The sequence below is a fragment of the Crotalus tigris genome, unplaced genomic scaffold (genome assembly GCF_016545835.1).
Source record: "Crotalus tigris isolate CLP2741 ecotype Arizona unplaced genomic scaffold, ASM1654583v1 scf7180000023608.1681014, whole genome shotgun sequence".
Lineage (NCBI taxonomy): Eukaryota > Metazoa > Chordata > Lepidosauria > Squamata > Viperidae > Crotalus > Crotalus tigris.
Window position 1 is genome coordinate 1,129,368 of NW_024100075.1, and position 18,400 is coordinate 1,147,767.

The following is an 18,400-nucleotide window of genomic DNA, read 5'->3' on the forward strand; positions in this document are numbered from 1 at the left end:
TATACTAAAGCTCTCTACAAGATTCCAATAGTCAAAGAAAGTTAAGAGTCAACAGAATTCAAGGTGGGCTGGATTTAGATCTCTTGTGGCACAAAGGGACTCGAGACTGATCATGCATTTGACCCCTCAGGCTGAGCCTGGTCATCTCCTACAGATGCAATCAACTTAACATCAATTCTCAAAATTCATTTCTCATGAATTCTGCTAATGTTTACTCATTTTCTCTGAACAACTATAATGATGGTGATGATGATGATGATGATAATGATGGAATGGACCTTGGAGATAATCTAGTCCAACCCCCTGCTCAGGCAGGAAATCCTATGCCATTTCAGACAAATGGCTGTCCAGTCTCTTCATAAAAACTTCCAGTGTTGGAGCATTCACAGCTTCTGGAGGCAGGTTGTTCCATTGATTAATTGTTCTAACTGTCATAAAAGTTCTCCTTAGTTCAAGGTTGCTTCTCTCCTTGATTAATTTCCACCCATTGCATCTTGTCCTGCCTTCAGGTGCTTTGGAGAATAGCTTGACTCCCTCTACTTTGTGGCAGCCTCTGAGCTATTGGAACATTGCTATCATGTCCTCCTCCTTCTCCTCATTAAACTAGACAAAGCCAATTCCAGCAACCATTCCTTATATGTTTTAGCCTCCAGTCCTCTGATCATCTTTGTTGCTCTTCTCTGTACTCTTTCTAGAGTCTCAACATCTTCTTTACATTGTGGTGACCAAAACGTGATGCAGTATTCCAAGTGTGGCCTTACCAAGGCATTGTAAAGTGGTATTAACACTTCACGTAATCTTGATTTTATCCCTCTGTTAATGCAACCTAGCACCGTGTTGGCTTTTTTGGCAGCTGCAGCACATTGCTGGCTCATATTTAAGTGCTTTTCCACTAGGACTCCGAAATCCCTCTCACAGTTATTACTATTGAGCAAGGTACCACCTATACTATACTGAGCATTTGGTTTTTCTTGCCTAAATGTAGAACCTTACTTTTTTCACCATTTAATTTCATTTTGTTGGATAGCACCCAATGTTCAAGTCTGTCAAGATCCTTCTGTATCTTAAGCCTATTTTGTGGAGTGTTGGCTATTCCTGCCAGCTTGGTGTCATCTGCAAATTTGATGAGTTCCCCATCTATCCCCTCATCCAAATCATTGATGAAGATGTTGAAGAGCACTGGGCCCAGAACAGAGCCCTGGGGCACCCCACTACACACTTCCCTCCATGTAGATGTAGTTCCATTGAGGACCACATGCTAAATACAGCCGGTCAGCCAGGTACGAATCCATCTGGTGATGATGCTGTCTAACCCACATTTTTCTATCTTATCAAGTGGTAAGTTGTGGTTTACTTTATCAAATGCCTTACTTAAGTCAAAGTAAATTATATCCATAGCATTCCTCTGATCCACTAACTATTGTAAACAACATTTTTATCTTTCTGAAAATAATATTTGCTTTCAAAAATCATGCATAGCACTTTTCATCGTTAAATTTCATGGTAGAAACTACAATACTAACCATATAAAATATTTAATGTTGAAGCATTTTCTATTAAATTTGTTGTTCCAGGTATAATTATATGTATAATTATATACATAGAGTATTGTATTATTTAAGCTCTTATTTGAAACTAACCTTTGAGAAAAAGATAGGTAATTTGAAAAAGAAAAACACTCAGGATTAAAATAAGACAAATATTATTTTCCTGTGACTAACGTATTGAAACTTGTTCATTTTCAATATAATTCCATTGCCAAAGTTGTATCTGGATCTATAATTCTAAAAAGGAATAGACTTTTTATTATTTCAATCTCCATTCATAAACAATTAATAACCCAACACAGTTGTGGCAAACCTATGGCACGGGTGCCAGAGGCGGCACTCAGAGCCCTCTCTGTGGGCATGCGCACCGTCACCCCAGTCCTAGGCCTTCAGCTGGGTTTTATAAAACCTTTTCGCTTTAGGCCTCTGCTGCCATGTGCAAAAAAAAAAAAAAAAGATTCAATCAGTCAATTTCAACTTCTTGCGGTAAAAAAAAATCTTCCAAAGTTGGAATTGATTGATTGAACTTCTTAGTCCCACCCAGTCTGCTGTTACCACTGCAGCGACGCCCACCCAATGGGGCACACCCAGCCAATGGGCCACACCCAGCCAATGGGCCACACCCACCTGGCACTCGACGATGCATAAGTGGGTTTGGGTTGCAGTTTGGGCACTCAGTCTCTAAAAGGTTCGCCATCACTGACCCAACATTTACTGATGATTCTTCTTGACACTGATATTGATTAACTTTAAAGAAATAATAAAAATTCAATAAATAAACTTGACAATTAGTATAAAGTATCATTATGCTTGCTTTTATAGTCAACCTGTGATTCATTGCATTTCTAAAATTGTAGACTAAATTTAAAAAAAACCCTTCATATTACCATCTGTTATACTAACATTTTGATTCCACATTCATATTCCTAAAACTGTATGAAATATAAATATTCTAGCTAATAAGTCACAAGGTTTCCAAAGATGTGAATTTCTGAGGCAAGAAAAAACTTGATAACAGTAAAATCTTTGAAAGGCTTGCCTGTCCTAAAGTCTGCATCCATACTTTATTACATTATAAAACTATTTAAACGGGTGTGAAATGCCAATACTTTTTTTGTGAATACTTGTACTCTTCTCTTTGAACAATTTCATCTTGCTTGGCTGAGGATAGAAGAATGCCCCAATCTCACATAAATCAAAAATTTCTTGTTATGCACTGCATACCATCATAACATCCTTTACCAGTGTTTGCATATCAGAAGTGGGAGCTTGAAAGTAGCTTGTAATGAAAAAATGGTTTTTGAATGGATAGTAACCCTCACCCCCAACTTCTCCTCTTTGGATTTAAGCACCAGGTCTGTGGTGTGAGGCAGTATAAAGCAGCATTTTTCTAGCTGTATTTGGAAAACAATGAGTTCTCTGTTACCCTAGCCCAACCTTCTGCGGTGCCTACCTCATGAGGATGGAATGGCTAGTTAAATTCAGGTTCAAAGCTTCTGGCCTCCAAGTACTTTTAATTCAGCACTACTTTTGCTTCAGTGCATGTGTATATATATATATATTCTACTCTATTCAAGTCCTCCTGTTTTTCAGGGGATGAAGCAGTAAGTTTTTATAATTAGATTAAAACAACCAAATGAAACCTTGGATATTTTTTAAAAATGTCATTTAATACTTTCTTGCAAAAATGTTGCCTTTTCTAGACATTCATACAAATATATAAATATATTTACACCTTGTTTATCGCTTAGCTGCATTTTAGGCTTTTCGTTGCAAAAAAAAGTTGGGTTTTTTCATTATTATGCAGGAATAGAAGTTGACTTTCATTATGTATTGATAGTTTGATTTCAGAATTCCAAATTGAAATCCATTTATTTTACACACACACACACACACACATCATTTATTTTACACACACACACACACACACACACTTTATTTTCAAGTTATTATTACTTTATAGGTGTGAAACATGTCTTCTGCTAATAGTAAAACTTTACAAAAAGTTATAAAAAATTGATTTTAGAAAATTCAATTTACATGTCACACAAAAATGTTGAAATGAAAGCAACAGCTTTGTTTATAGGATTTGCCATTTACATTAAAAAAAAATCTATTTTGAATAGCCCTAGTGTTTTGTTTTCTCTTTTTATGCTTATTGTTTTTGGATCTGTCGTGCTCTCTAGAAGGATACTGAAAATAAGTTATGGCCAATATTTATTAGATCTTTAAAAGCATTTTATTTTGCTAATTTAAGTAGATTAATACTTGCTTTCAAGGGAATTCATATAATATAATATAATTACAACTACACATATAATTTTATGGTTAAATATATATATATTATGGGATTTTATATTACACTTGCATTACAGTTTCTTTGTTATTTTTATGAAGTCCCTTCCTGTTTAAAATATACTTGGAACATGCACTCCATTTCCAAACTCCCACTTCCCACAAAAGGCTAATGTTGATGAGTCCAGAAAGAGATAACCTATCTCAGATCTTGACAAGATCATTTTTTACTTTGATTGCAAATATATCTAGAGAGGCCAAGGTAGAGATCAGGTTTCCAGTTTGTTATATTAGCTGATACAGAGGCAAGTGGATTGATGAATCTTTTTCTTATTTAAAGGGTGATAGCTCAGAAGGTCATTGTTTGTCTCTAATATATTAGAGATATCAGCAGTTAATTTGTTCTTTAGATAGTAAGGTAGTAGCTTTTTTCTTGTTAATAATACAAATATATTTAGACATAGAAAGATCTTTTACATATTGACTAGATTAGAAACAAATAATCACAATATATTAACTTTGGGATTTCTTAATGAAACTAGATTGCAGTATTTATTTCCTTCCAGTGGAAGTGTAAATTGAGATGTTGTTAACATTTTATATAAAGGAGAAAATCTCTGCAAAGTGAATTAAATTGCAAAAAAAAAAATAGTTTTTATAATGCTGTGAGCTTTTTTCCACCATAATGCATAGGTCTGATGAATGCATTCAAAAGTTCTATAGATAACAATATCAAATAGTTTGAATTACAAAATTGGGAAGTTTACTTATGATTATAACTGCAGTTGAATTTAAACAGTGTTGCTTTTTCATTAAATATACATTTGTTCACCTCAGAAGCTATCAAATGATGGAGTAAAGGTCCAGTAATACAGAGATGAGACAGATATTTTGCATACTGAGTAAATAAGTAAGGTCTTTTACTTTATATAAGTTAAGATATAAAAATATAAGCAGAATTTTGGAGGTTGATTCTGGATTGCCCTGAAATGAGAAAAACAGAACATATTTTAGGATATTTCACAGGCTATATAAATAATACAAAGCAAATTCATCTGATAATAGAAATTCTGCGTCCTGCTTTTCAAGATCCTTGATGATTTAATTTGAACATGTTAGAAGGACAAGGGCATCAGAGATACCCACTAACTTGTATTGAAGAGAAAATCTTTATTATATTATATAGGTACATAGGTACATAGTTGTGATAAAGTTTTATATTATTTTATTCCATAAACTTCTTTTTAATAGTGAAAAGCACCCATTGTTGTGATGATGATGATGACGATGATGATCTATAATCCTCACTTTATCACCTTAATAATAAATATTTCACCTGTTTATATTATTTATTTATTATTTATTTTATGAGACTTATATACCGCTTTAAGTGCAAGCACTCTCTAAGCGGTGTACACCAGTAAGCAATGTATATATATATTTACATTGCCCCCAACAATCTGGGTCCTCATTTTACCTACCCCGGAAGGATGGAAGGCTGAGTCAACCTTGAGCCGGTGAGATTTGAACCGCTGACCTGCTGAACACAGTCAGCTAAAGTGGCCTGCAGTAGTGCACTCTAACTGCTGCGCCACCTCGGCTCATATTTGAGCAAATCTGAAAATAGTTTGTTCCTTTCCCCCCCCCCCAGCCTCCTAGTTATCTGGCAACACAAAAGATGTAGGCTTCACTTCTTCAATATCTCCGAGTCTCAAAATATGGAGGTGAGGTTATACAAGCGCCATAAAAATATTATTATTTATTATTTGAAGAATTTCTTGGCTAACATGTAGTCAAATTCCTAGACTGACTACAGATATAATGGAAAGAATTAAAAAAAGCATGTTGAAAGCTGCAGGAATTAAAAGGGTAGCATAAAAATACTTTCAGAGGGAGAATATGTTAGATTTAAGACATCTGGGAAATACTTTGCCAAATGTTATCCAAGTACAGTACCTAATGAACTTCTCTAGGGAAAGCATTCCATAATTAAGTCACTAGTCTTGAAATTTCCTTTTCCTTAGCAGATATACATCCAGTTCAGACAAAAAGATATTTAGAAAAGATTGTATCATAAAAATTGTAGCGTTCAAGTTAATATGGAGAAAATTTCCTTTTCCAATTTGTAGATCCAACCTGAAAAAGGATATTTAAGGTCAAAATGATCAAATCTGAAAATAGCCTATGAATCTGTGCAGTAATAAAACACGTCTTTTTTTCTCTAATGTTGCTATAATACAACTTCCTATGGCAATTTAGCAGTTTCATAGTCATGTGCAAGTTAGTATGAGCTAACCAAGCAAGCAAAAATTAATCTAAAATAGAGGTTGGCAGATGACTGATCAATCCTATAGATCAGTAAAATCCAGCAGAATCATATATAATCATTCCCTGTGTCTGGATGGATATCTGCATTTGTGCAGTGTTCGTATTCTTTTAGACTAGCGGCTCTAAACCTTTTCTATGCCCCACACCCCTAGAACGCGTCTGATATATTCTCGCACCCCTTCAAAAAGTTCAAAATAATGAATTATGCATATACACTATAATTTTGAAACTTCTAAACCCAGGTTTTCACACCCCCTGGAGTATCGTCTCACACTCCCAGGGGGTGTGAACACCCCCAGTTGGGAACCCCTGTTTTAGACCTTGCGTAAAAGATTGTGTAACCACAATTTCATGCCCTAAGCCAATGATGGCGAACCTTTTAGAGACCGAGTGTCCAAAGTGCAACCCAAAACCTGCTTATTTATCGCAAAGTGTCAGGGCTGCATCAGCATTTGGTGGCCTCGGGGGGGGGGCGTGGTCCACTGGGTGGGTGTGGCTGCAGTGATCATGGCAGACTGGGTGAGCGTGGCCAGAGCCAGTCCCTCACATCTCCGGGGCATCCCTGGGGGGCCAATGCCGCTTGCTCACTCACTTCCTGCCCTGTTGTTTCAAACGCCACATACTCGCTACTCTGGCGAACTCTGCTGGGGCAATGGCATGCGTGCCCACAGAGAGGGCTCTGAATGCCGCCTCTGGCACGTGTGCCATAGGTTCGCCACCACTGCCCTAAGCAGTATCAATCGTATTTCCCACAAATTGAACTTTGTCTCAGTACTGTCACTTCTGTACAGATTTCATAACTAGAGATTCCACATCTGGATCTGCAATGTTTGAGGAATACTCTGACCCTTTTGAACCTTGAGAGTGAATGCTTGAATTATATTAGGCAGCATGTGCCATTCACTTCAGGATTCTTGATAAGCTTCTAATTAACTTGGTTAAAATATTTAACCACATATTTAACTTCTTCATTGTTTTTGGAATCTCTAAAATAATTGAAATCTTCCCTGACATTGTTGGATATTACCATTTTATCCTGAGAAAGAACTAACCACGTCCTAACCTTATAGGCAGTTTCTGAGAATCAATCTATCTGTCTGTCTGTCTATCTTTCTGTATCTGTCTGTCTGTCTATCTTATCTAACTATCATCTTCAAAACTGCCTCAATCCTAATGGAATCAAAAAAGGCAAGCGCAAAGGACAAAAACAAAAGGAAGGGATCAGAGTAAAGGGCTAAAACAAGATCATTAAAAGCCAGTAGTAAATATTACAGACACCTTGAAAGCTTAATTAATCTAATCCAAGGATCAAATGCATACTGGAACAACACTGTTTCAGCTTTGTATTAATTGCATTCATTGTCAATTGTATTAATAAATCAATGAGTATAATTCCTAAATATGCTATAAAACAAAATTGGTGTTATTTGTTCATTGGGAAGATAACAACCTGTTGATGAAAAGGATTGTTAGCATTTTAGATAGTAGTCTAGAATTTTGCCTTTGTTCTTGTCAGACTCATATTAAATCAATGAACTGATTGAACAAACACAAGTATCTGGAGACAATTTGAAAATTTCCATTTAGACTTTATCATAACTGACGCAGTTTTGCATTTCAAAGCATGGACCATCAGGAAATACAGATGTGATATTCATATGCATTTTAATCATGGTTTATTTAGCCATGGTTTATTTATCCATGGTTTATTCTGGATTTTCTATCAGTATTTTTCACTAAAACAGCCTTTGTTCAATTGTCAAACTTTTTTTTTAATTTACCATCAGCACATATAATAGAAAATGTAGATCTTTTGGATTAGTCAAATATTCTGCATTAAGTTACATGGTTCCTCTTCTTTGAATATAAGTATGCATGTTGTCCCCTTTATGGATTACTGCCTTGTCATGGTGAAGGGGCTTGCGTAACTCAATGAAGCTATAAGCTATGCCGTGCAGGGACACCCAAGATGGACAGGTTATAGCAGAGAGTTCTGACAAAATGTGATCCACTGGAGAAGGAAATGGCAAACCACTCCAGTATCTTTGCCATGAAAACCCCATGGACAGTACTAAAAGGCAAAAAGATATGACGCTGGAAGATGAGCCCCTCAGATCGGGAGGTGTCCAATATGCTACTGGGGAAGAGCAGAGGGCTAGTACTAGTAGTGCCAGAAAGAAAGGACGCTCAGCTGTGGATATATCTAGTGGTGAAAGGAAAGTCCGATGCTGTAAAGATTTTTTCTCCATAGGAACCTGGAATGTAAGATCCATGAAACAAGGCAAGCTAGACGTAGTCAAAAAAGAGATGACAAGACTGAACATCGACATCTTAGGAATCAGCGAACTAAAATGGACAGGAATGGGTGAATTTAACTCAGATGACCATCAGGTATACTACTGTGGGCAAGAATCCCTCAGAAGAAATGGAGTAGCCTTCATACTCAATAAAAGAATAGGAAAAGCAATACTGGGATACAATCCCCAAAATGACAGAATGATCTCAATTCGAATCCAAGGCAAACTATTCAATATCACAATAGTCCAAATCTATGCTCCAACCACTGGTGCTGAAGAGGATGAAGTTGACCGATTCTATGAAGCCCTACAGCACCTTATAGAATTAACACCAAAAAATGATGTCCTTATCATCATGGGGGATTGGAATGCTAAGGTAGGAAGCCAAAAGATAACCGGAATAACAGGCAAGTTTGGCCTTGGAGTACAAAATGAAGCAGGGCACAGGCTAATAGAATTTTGTCAAGAGAATACGATGGTCATAACAAACACTCTTTTCCAACAACCCAAGAGACGGCTCTACACATGGACATCACCAGATGGTCAACATAGAAATCAGATTGACTATGTGCTCTGCAGCCAAAGATGGAGAAGCTGTATACAGTCAGTAAAAACAAGACCAGGAGCTGACTGTGGCTCAGATCATGAGCTTCTCGTTGCAAAATTTAGGCTTAAATTGAAAAAAGTAGGGAAAAGCACTAGGCCACTCAGGTATGAACTAAATCATATTCCTGATGAATATACAGTAGAGGTGACAAATAGATTTAAGGAATTAGATCTGATAGACAGAGTGCCTGAAGAACTATGGATGGAAGTTCGCAACATTGTACAAGAGGTAGCAACTAAAACCATCCCAAAGAAAAAGAAATGCAAGAAAGCAAAATGGCTGTCTGAGGAAGCTTTGCAAATAGCTGAGGAAAGAAGGGAAGCGAAAGGCAAAGGAGAAAGAGAAAGATACACCCAATTGAATGCAGAATTCCAGAGAGTAGCTAGAAGAGATAAGAATGCCTTCTTAAATGAACAGTGCAAAGAAATAGAAGAAAACAACAGAATAGGGAGGACCAGAGATCTCTTCAAGAAAATTGGAGATATGAAGGGAACGTTTCATGCAAAGATGGGCATGATAAAGGACCAAAATGGCAGAGACCTAACAGAGGCAGAAGAGATTAAGAAGAGATGGCAAAACTACACAGAAGAACTATACAAGAATGAGCTTAACATCCCAGATAACCACAATGAGATGGTCACTGACCTCGAACCAGACATCCTAGAATGTGAAGTGAAATGGGCCTTAGAAAATCTGAGCAACAACAAAGCTAGTGGAGGTGACAGTATTCCAGCTGAGCTATTCAAAATCTTAAAAGACGATGCAGTAAAAGTGCTACACTCAATTTGCCAGCAAATTTGGAAAACTCAACAGTGGCCACAGGATTGGAAAAGGTCAGTTTACATTCCAATTCCAAAGAAAGGCAATGCCAAAGAATGTTCAAACTATCGCACCATTGCACTCATTTCACATGCTAGTAAAGTTATGCTTAAAATCCTACAAGCTAGACTCCAGCAGTATGTGGATCGAGAACTACCAGAAGTACAGGCAGGATTTCGAAGAGGCAGAGGAACTAGAGATCAAATTGCCAACATACGCTGGATCATGGAGAAAGCTAGGGAGTTCCAGAAAAACATCTACTTCTGCTTCATTGACTATGCTAAAGCCTTTGATTGTGTGGATCACAACAAATTGTGGCAAGTTCTTAAAGAGATGGGAGTACCAGACCATCTCATTTGTCTCTTGAGAAACTATATGCGGGTCAAGAAGCAACAGTGAGAACTGGACACGGAACCACTGATTGGTTCAAAATTGGAAAAGGAGTCCGGCAAGGCTGTATACTGTCGCCCTGCCTATTTAACTTATATGCAGAGCACATCATGAGAAAGGCAGGGCTAGATGAATCAAAAGTTGGAATTAAGATTGCCGGGAGAAATATCAACAACCTAAGATATGCAGATGATACCACTCTAATGGCAGAAAGTGAAGAGGAACTAAAGAGCCTCTTGATGCGGGTGAAGAAGGAGAGTGCAAAAGTTGGCTTGAAACTCAACATTAAGAAAACCAAAATCATGGCATCCGGCCCTCTCAATTCCTGGCAAATAGATGGGGAAGAAATGGAGGTAGTGACAGATTTTATTTTTCTGGGCTCCAAGATCACCTCAGATGGGGACTGCAGCCAAGAAATTAAAAGACGCTTGCTCCTGGGGAGGAAAGCTATGGCAAATCTAGACAGCATACTAAAAAGCAGAGACATCACCCTGCCAACAAAAGTGCGTATAGTCCAGGCCATGGCTTTCCCAGTTGCAATGTATGGCTGTGAAAGTTGGACCATAAGAAAGGCTGAGCGCCAAAGAATTGAGGCCTTTGAACTATGGTGCTGGAGAAGACTCCTGCGAGTCCCTTGGACTGCAAGGCGTTCAAACCGGTCAGTCCTAGAAGAGATCAACCCCGACTGCTCTTTAGAAGGCCAGATCCTGAAGTTGAAACTCAAATACTTTGGCCACCTAATGAGAAGGAAGGACTCACTGGAAAAGGGCCTAATGCTGGGAAAGATTGAGGACAATAGAAGAAGGGGACGACAGAGAATGAGATGGCTGGATGGAGTCACTGAAGCAGTAGGTGAGAACTTAAATGGACTCCAGAAGATGGTAGAGGACAGGAAGACCTGAAGGAACGTTGTCCATGGGGTCGCGGTGGGTCGGACACGACTTCGCAATTAACAACAACAATGCATGTTGTATTTTAATAGTGAACTTGAATTAATTTCCCATTTGTTTGTCTAATGTGAAGCACATATATAATTATTTGTGAACTCAGTTCACAAATGTTCTACAACAGACATGTCAAACTTGCGACATCATGTAACATCACGAAATGTATCGGGATGGTTTTGCCATTGCTGGCAATGGGGTGGACGCGGCTTCCGGATGACGCATCCGGCTGATGGACCGGCAGTTTAACACCCCTGTTCTACAAGGTTTGACATTATTTAGGCAATTTGGGGCATTTGTCCAGCAATATATCACAAGTAAAGAGGACACTACTTGACCTTAGAAGTATGAATTAGACCAGTGGTTCTCAACCTGTGGGTCGGGACCCCATTTGGGGTCAAATGACCATTTCACGGGGGTCTCCAAACCACACTGTCCGCCATTTTTTTTCCTTTTCCCTAGCTGTCCTACTCCCTCTTATTGGTGGCCACACCCACTTGGGGGTCACCACAACATGGGGAACTGTATTATGGGGTCACGGCATTAGAAAGGTTGAGAACCACTGAATTAGACAATTAATTTTTTGAAGAAAGATAACAATTTTAAAACGTAAGAATACCTTGCAGGCTTAGATTCAGTCGTCCTTAAGAGACACAGTTATTAAACTCCTTCCCTTCTTTTGTATCTAATATATCTCATATATCCTTTTACAAGGAAGCAACTACTTTATCATAACAAGCATATCATTTTATTGGATTAGCTGACTAACAAAAATAGATCAGTAACTCAATGGACATAATGCAGTTTTAACTGAAGTTTTATTCTTAACTTTGTCCTTCTTATTAAAGATTTTGTAAGTAGCACTCATAATTTTCTATACTTTATATTACTTCATGATAACGATTTATTAGTGGGTCGATTCACATCTATGCTGTATACAGAAGTGTAATCAGAAATACAGATATGCCTCAAATTTTGGTTTATGAAAAATGCAAATTCCCATACTTCTTCAGTGTTTGTAACTTCTTTTTTGAAAGTCCTACCTTTGTGTGTACATTTGGTTTTTTTAAAAAAAATATAATATAAAATTGCATCTAATATAATTAATTTGTTTTCCATTTTGAAAACTGATCGACTTTCACTAATTTGGTACTGAACTTGCGCCAACTCTGATAAATGCATACATGTATACCATGAATTTTATAACATATTTGAATCATTATTAACATTGTTTATAATGATGTTACCTAGATGTTTCAGGCAGATAATACCACAGTGTAAACCTAAGGACCAAATATTAACTTTTTAATGAAGAATTTGAGAACATTTCTGGCGGTGGCATGTAAAACATTAGTTAAAACATGCATGAGATTGAGATCTGAGATATCTTTTCAGGTTCTTCTAGGAGAATGCTGTGTCTAAATGTCAAAATCAAAGTATATTGGTCAATTAATCACTGCCAGTGAGCCATAACATGTCAAAGCACTGTTTCATGTGACCTCATAATGTTTGTAAAAACCAGCAAGCAGACAGCCTCTGATCCTGACCACCCTACTATTTGGTTTTCTTTGAAACGTTTAAGCTAAAAGTATTTGAATTATAGTAAACTTTTATTTTCAGTAATCTGTGATTTTGATTTGTATTAGATATTGACGAATGGATTATAAAGTATCTCATAAACAAATTGCTTTGTAACATTATTGCTAGGTTTCACTAATATCTGCTAAATCAGATACTAGAATTAGGTTATACAAATTTTAATGCCAGTATTTGCAACAAAACCAGAATTAATGCATTAAGATGTTATATTTAAACCACTCGCTTTCAATTAATCTTGTTGGTAGAACAGAAGGTGCTAAATATTGACAAATTAATGGAAGTATCATTTTTCATTGTGAACATTGATTAGGGGTGATTAGGTCATAAGGCAGAGAATATTATTCATATGTAGTATGTATTTTTTTTTTCATTTTGGCATATCCGCACCTCTCCCTCTCCTTCTTTTTCTCCCCTGCATAACAGAATTTACTAAGGTCATAAGATTATTTTGACATACTAGGAACTTTAAATGTTGCAACAAGCAAAGCATTGTGTTACTGGTGGTGGAAGGAGATGTAGGAAACAAAACTCTTCTTTGCTGGCCCGTTTAGGAAGTTTGGTCCCTGGTACGAAGCCATGCAGCTGTACATAATATAAAGTAACTTTAACTGCATATTTGGTGAGTTTATAACTTCCCTAGGGTATTTTAACATTAAAATGGTTATTGTGAATGTAGCCCATCTGAACATAAGCTTATTTGGAGAGAGCTTATCATCTCAAATTCTTTTTGTATTTTTTATATATTGCTCTAAGGCATGCATATATTTTTATTTGTATCAATTGTATTTTCATTTCTTGGCATAAACAGATCCGTTTAGACCTATGGCTTAAACAGGGGAAACTATTCCCAGTGATGCATGCTGAACACATTTTTTTTATTACAGTCAGAAATAAATTATAATTTATAATTATAAGAGGTAGAAGACCTGGCTCACATACTATTTGATTGTTGCCTGTACAAGAGGGTGAGAGGCAGGTACCTTGGTCTTTATACCAAACGAATGACTCATTGGGATCCCCATATCAAAACAACTTACCTTATGTGCGGCCAGAACTTGAAAATAACATTTAACGCAGCACAGTATTTAAACAAAATGGTTCGGTTGAGATCTGCATATGTGGGATTGATTGGGGTAGATTGCAAGGGTAACTCCAAGATATAATTTTATCATATTTTACCTATATTTTAAATTCCTGTACTCTATTTTAATTTCATTTTAGACTGTATTTTATTCCAGTTTTATTTTAAATTGCTTTTATCAAACTTTAATAATAATTTGTTGCTGGAACTTTGCACTTTGATATGGCCCAAGGGCTAATCAATAAAGATTATTATTATTATTGATCATCGCACAGTCAGCCAGATGTTCAGACTGGATTTGGCATTTTGTCTACTTATTGAGTCCTTACCCAGGACCTGGGATAGGCAGATGTGGATGTTTGATGGTATTACAGATATCGTCGCAGGATGGAAGCAGTTCCTAGTAAGGCCGCCTTTTGCAATTGACTAATAGCGAATTTGTCAATGCCAATGGTGTTCAAGTGGTGCTCCAATTGTTTTGGGATTGCACCCAAGGAGCCCATGACTATTGGTACTACCCTTGCTTGCTTTTGCCAGTCTTTCTATTTCTATTTGTAGGTCTTTGTATTTTGTTATCTTCTCCAATTCTTTCTCTTCTATTCTGCTGTCTCCAGGCACTGCCACGTCCACTATCCAGACTTTTTTGTCTTTCTTATCGACAATTGTTAAGTCTGGGGTGTTATGTTGCAAGTGCTTGTCTGTTTGAATTCTGAAGTCCCAGAGTAGTTTAATTTTATCATTTTCTATGACTTTCTCTATTTTAGGATCCCACCAGTTTTTGCTTACAGGCAAATGATATTTTTTGCAGATCTTCCAATGCACCATTGTTGCTACTTTGTCATGCCGCTGCTTGTAGTCAGTATTATTATTATTATTATTATTATTATTATTATTATTATTATTATTATTATTATTAAATATGTATTGATCAATATACTACATGAATTATAAATTATTTTAATAGTGAATAAAAAGCACATTATGCTTAAAATGAGACTAAGAGATATAAAGGTGGTATGAAATGCATTGTTTCAATTTTTTCTTAAAATAAAGATTATGCCTTTTCTGTGGATGAAACAAAAGACACTAGAGTCAGGCATTGGTGTCCACAGTCTCCTGCTGCTTCCATCCAAATTTAAAAAAACAAAACCAAAGAATACTGCACTTTTATAATGCAACCTTTGACCCTTATGGACATGAATGTGATATGATGACTAACATACAAAAGCAGTGTGATGCTGCTTTTGTGAGACTAATCAGTCTGACTGTTCTTGTGGATGCTACTGGAGATTGTTTCTACTTCTTATTTATTGAAATTTTGAGAGGAACTAACTACAATAAATTTGCAGGAAGTAATAACCTAAACAGGCAGGCTAAGGTAAGTGCAGTCTGAGATCACACGGACATAATCTATCAGTAATAATAATAGCAATATGCTAGCAATAACAATCCAGTTTGCTAGACAATTTGTATAATAGTTTATGTCCTTAGACGTTTCCCTACCACTCACATTTTTTCAGTCCAAATAGTATATTTAAAGATTCTTTTACAGTCTTTCCTCTTGCAGAAATGGATTAACTAGCATTTTGTGTTTAATATTTTAGTTCGGGTTTAGATTTATATATTTTAATGCAACTGCCAGGAAATCTTTCTTTTTCCCACATAAATTTAAAGTTTAATTCAGGTATTGCTTACATATAGGAGCTACATCAGATTTTAAAAAAAAGACATAATTTGTGTTTTAGGTCTTATTTTAAAAGCATCTTAGGTAATTTTTATAAAGCTTTTGGAGCAGCTTTGACTGTTTTAAAATTATGTGTGTAGAACTCTGTGGTTTTTTGGCATCAAGTCCTTATTATCATGCACTTTGTTAATAAGGAAACTTGGATAGAATGGCCCACAATACTTCTATAGAACCCAACTTTCCTATTACTGAATTTTGTGTATGTACATGTATACACACACATACGCACATGCACATACATGCACAGACACAGACACACAGATAAAAATTTACTATTTTGCAGCTCCTCAAGTGCATGTACACAATGTTGTCAACTGTAGCACAAATTTATGGTGTACCTCATTTTTAAGTTTATTTGAAGAGTTTCATTATAAAATTTTCAGCAAGTAGCAGCCCTTGGAAAACTTTGACTGGAGTCAGAAACTAAGCAGAGTTGTGCCTGGTCAGCACTTGGATGGACCCCAATACTAAATCAAGACATTAAAAAAGAAGGTGGTATACAGCTTCAGCACTGCTGCTGAAAAATACTACATGGATGTGCCTATGATTCCATCAGGCATCAAGCTCAACTTGAAGGACCCTTTTTTAAATTGTACTATAAAATTTAAAGGTATGGAATTTGGGCAGAAAAAAATGAACAATCTCTTATACATTATTGCGCAAAATCTTTTAAACATAAACGAATGTCCTTAGATTCCAAAAGAAAGAAGAAGACTATATGGAACTGCATGCATTTCAGATGCTATTTGGACCAAAATAAATGTAAGGGGTATTAGACTTATATATTATTGCCTGCTTATTCACCACATTTTTCTATTGTTTGTGCTGTTTGCTGTTTGCAAATAGCAGTGTTAACAGACTAACATTTCTTTCAGTTGAATTGGATCAAGTCAAATTTTAAGAATCATCATTTATTCATTTTTTTTTCACTGTAGCATTGCTCTGTTGTGTTAATGTTGACTTGTGAGGGAGTTGACCTCATGGTATTAACAAAATGAGTGGAATCAACATTTATTATTATTATTATTATTATTATTATTATTATTATTATTAATAATAATAATAATAATAATAATAATAATGTTGCATGGGACCTTGGAGGTCATCTAGTCCAACCCCCTGCTCAGGCAAGAAACCCTATACCATTTCAGACAAATGGCTGTCCAGTCTCTTCTTAAAAACTTCCAGTGTTGGAGCATTCACAACTTCTGGAGGCAGGTTGTTCCACTGATTAATTGTTCTAACTGTCAGGAAATTTCTCCTTAGTTCTAGGTTGCTTTTCTCCTTGATTAGTTTCCATCCGTTGCTTCTTGTCCTGCCTTCAGGTGCTTTGGGGAATACAGTACAGTAACATTTTATTTGAAAAAAAAATATTAATAAAATTAGTCTTATTGGCTCTATGGTCTGATTTGTGGTAAACCATGTAGATGTACACCTTGAAAAAGGTGACACACTCTGGACTTTAATTTCAATAAGAATTGTTATGTGGTTCCACCATTTTTTAAAAAAACAGTTTGTCTTATGTTTATGGAAACATGCCTTGCATAAAGTTATTCTGCATTTGTGAATTCTAGTATTTCTTTATACTAGAACTATACTAGACTCACTCCCCCTCCCCATTCCAGCATATTTTGGTTGCTATATAATACATTAGGCATAATAACCTTGGAAGTCACACAATGTTTTAAAAAGTGCTGTCATAAGACTGTTCTTTTGCGGTTTTGATTTTGCATCAATCATAATTAAATAGTAAAGAGACAGGATAAATTATAGTAAACCATTTGACCTTTATTTTTCTGTTCAACAAAATCAGTTGAGGCTGAAAACCTCTCCATGCCTACAAGATTTTTCTATTATTTTTCTTCCTTTATATTTTAAGAATGAAATTTGATTGAAACCACACAGTAAATCCCTCAAAATTCTTTGCCACTTTGGTGTTTCCTTGAAATAGTATTGGCTGTTTATAATTGGATGTTAGTGGATTGGCTTTCTGTGTAATATGCTACTCAAAATAATATGGAGCTGGATCAACTTGGGTGTTCTGCCTTTAACATGGTGGTAGTTAGGCCTAATTCCCATAGCAGAGAGGGGGAATGAGGAGGATCATCACAAAGAACAAAAGCTAGTAGACTGCCAGCTGAGTAAAGCTTCATGCAAACAGGTTTGAGTAACAGCACTATTTTCAAAGGGGGGAGAGAGACTAATGATACTTAAGTGAGGTTGGTCTTAGCATAAGCAGTTGCAAGTCTGTATCCAATAATGTATCATTTACTATGTCTGGAATAGATCCCATGGTTAAATTAACTGAACTCTTACCCTGCTGTGCGCTCTTTTGCTGTGTTCTCTCTGCTTGTTAGCCTCCTAGCCTCTAGTTTGACCCTGTTCCTCTCCTTAATTAATGCATCTCCAATTCCCTAATCTGACTTTTTAAAAAAAAAAAAAAAAAATCTCATGTTTCTTTGTTTCCATTCAACTTAAGGAAATAGCTGACGAGTTTTCAGCAGTTTACCCAGAGGCAAAATTAGCAGGTGCATCCAGGGTTATTGTAGAGCTGATCAACTGTGCTGAGAGCCTGGCCCAATTCCAGTTCTGATAAACAAAATAGCACTATAAATTTAATTGAAAAGTGATGGTAAAAGGATAATTCTCCAGTTATAAATTCTGAGTGTGTCTGAAAGTGAATTCTAAGCAGCAATTATACTGAACTGGATTTGATTTGACATAATAAAGACTTCTCCATAATTAAATG

At 36.3% G+C, this 18,400-nt stretch overlaps 1 protein-coding gene across 2 annotated transcripts in view; it reads left to right on the forward strand.

Moving 5' to 3' along the window:
- GMDS (GDP-mannose 4,6-dehydratase) overlaps positions 1 to 18,400 on the forward strand; it is a 273,055-nt gene that overhangs the window by 102,052 nt on the left and 152,603 nt on the right. The gene's annotated exons all lie outside the window — the stretch shown is intronic.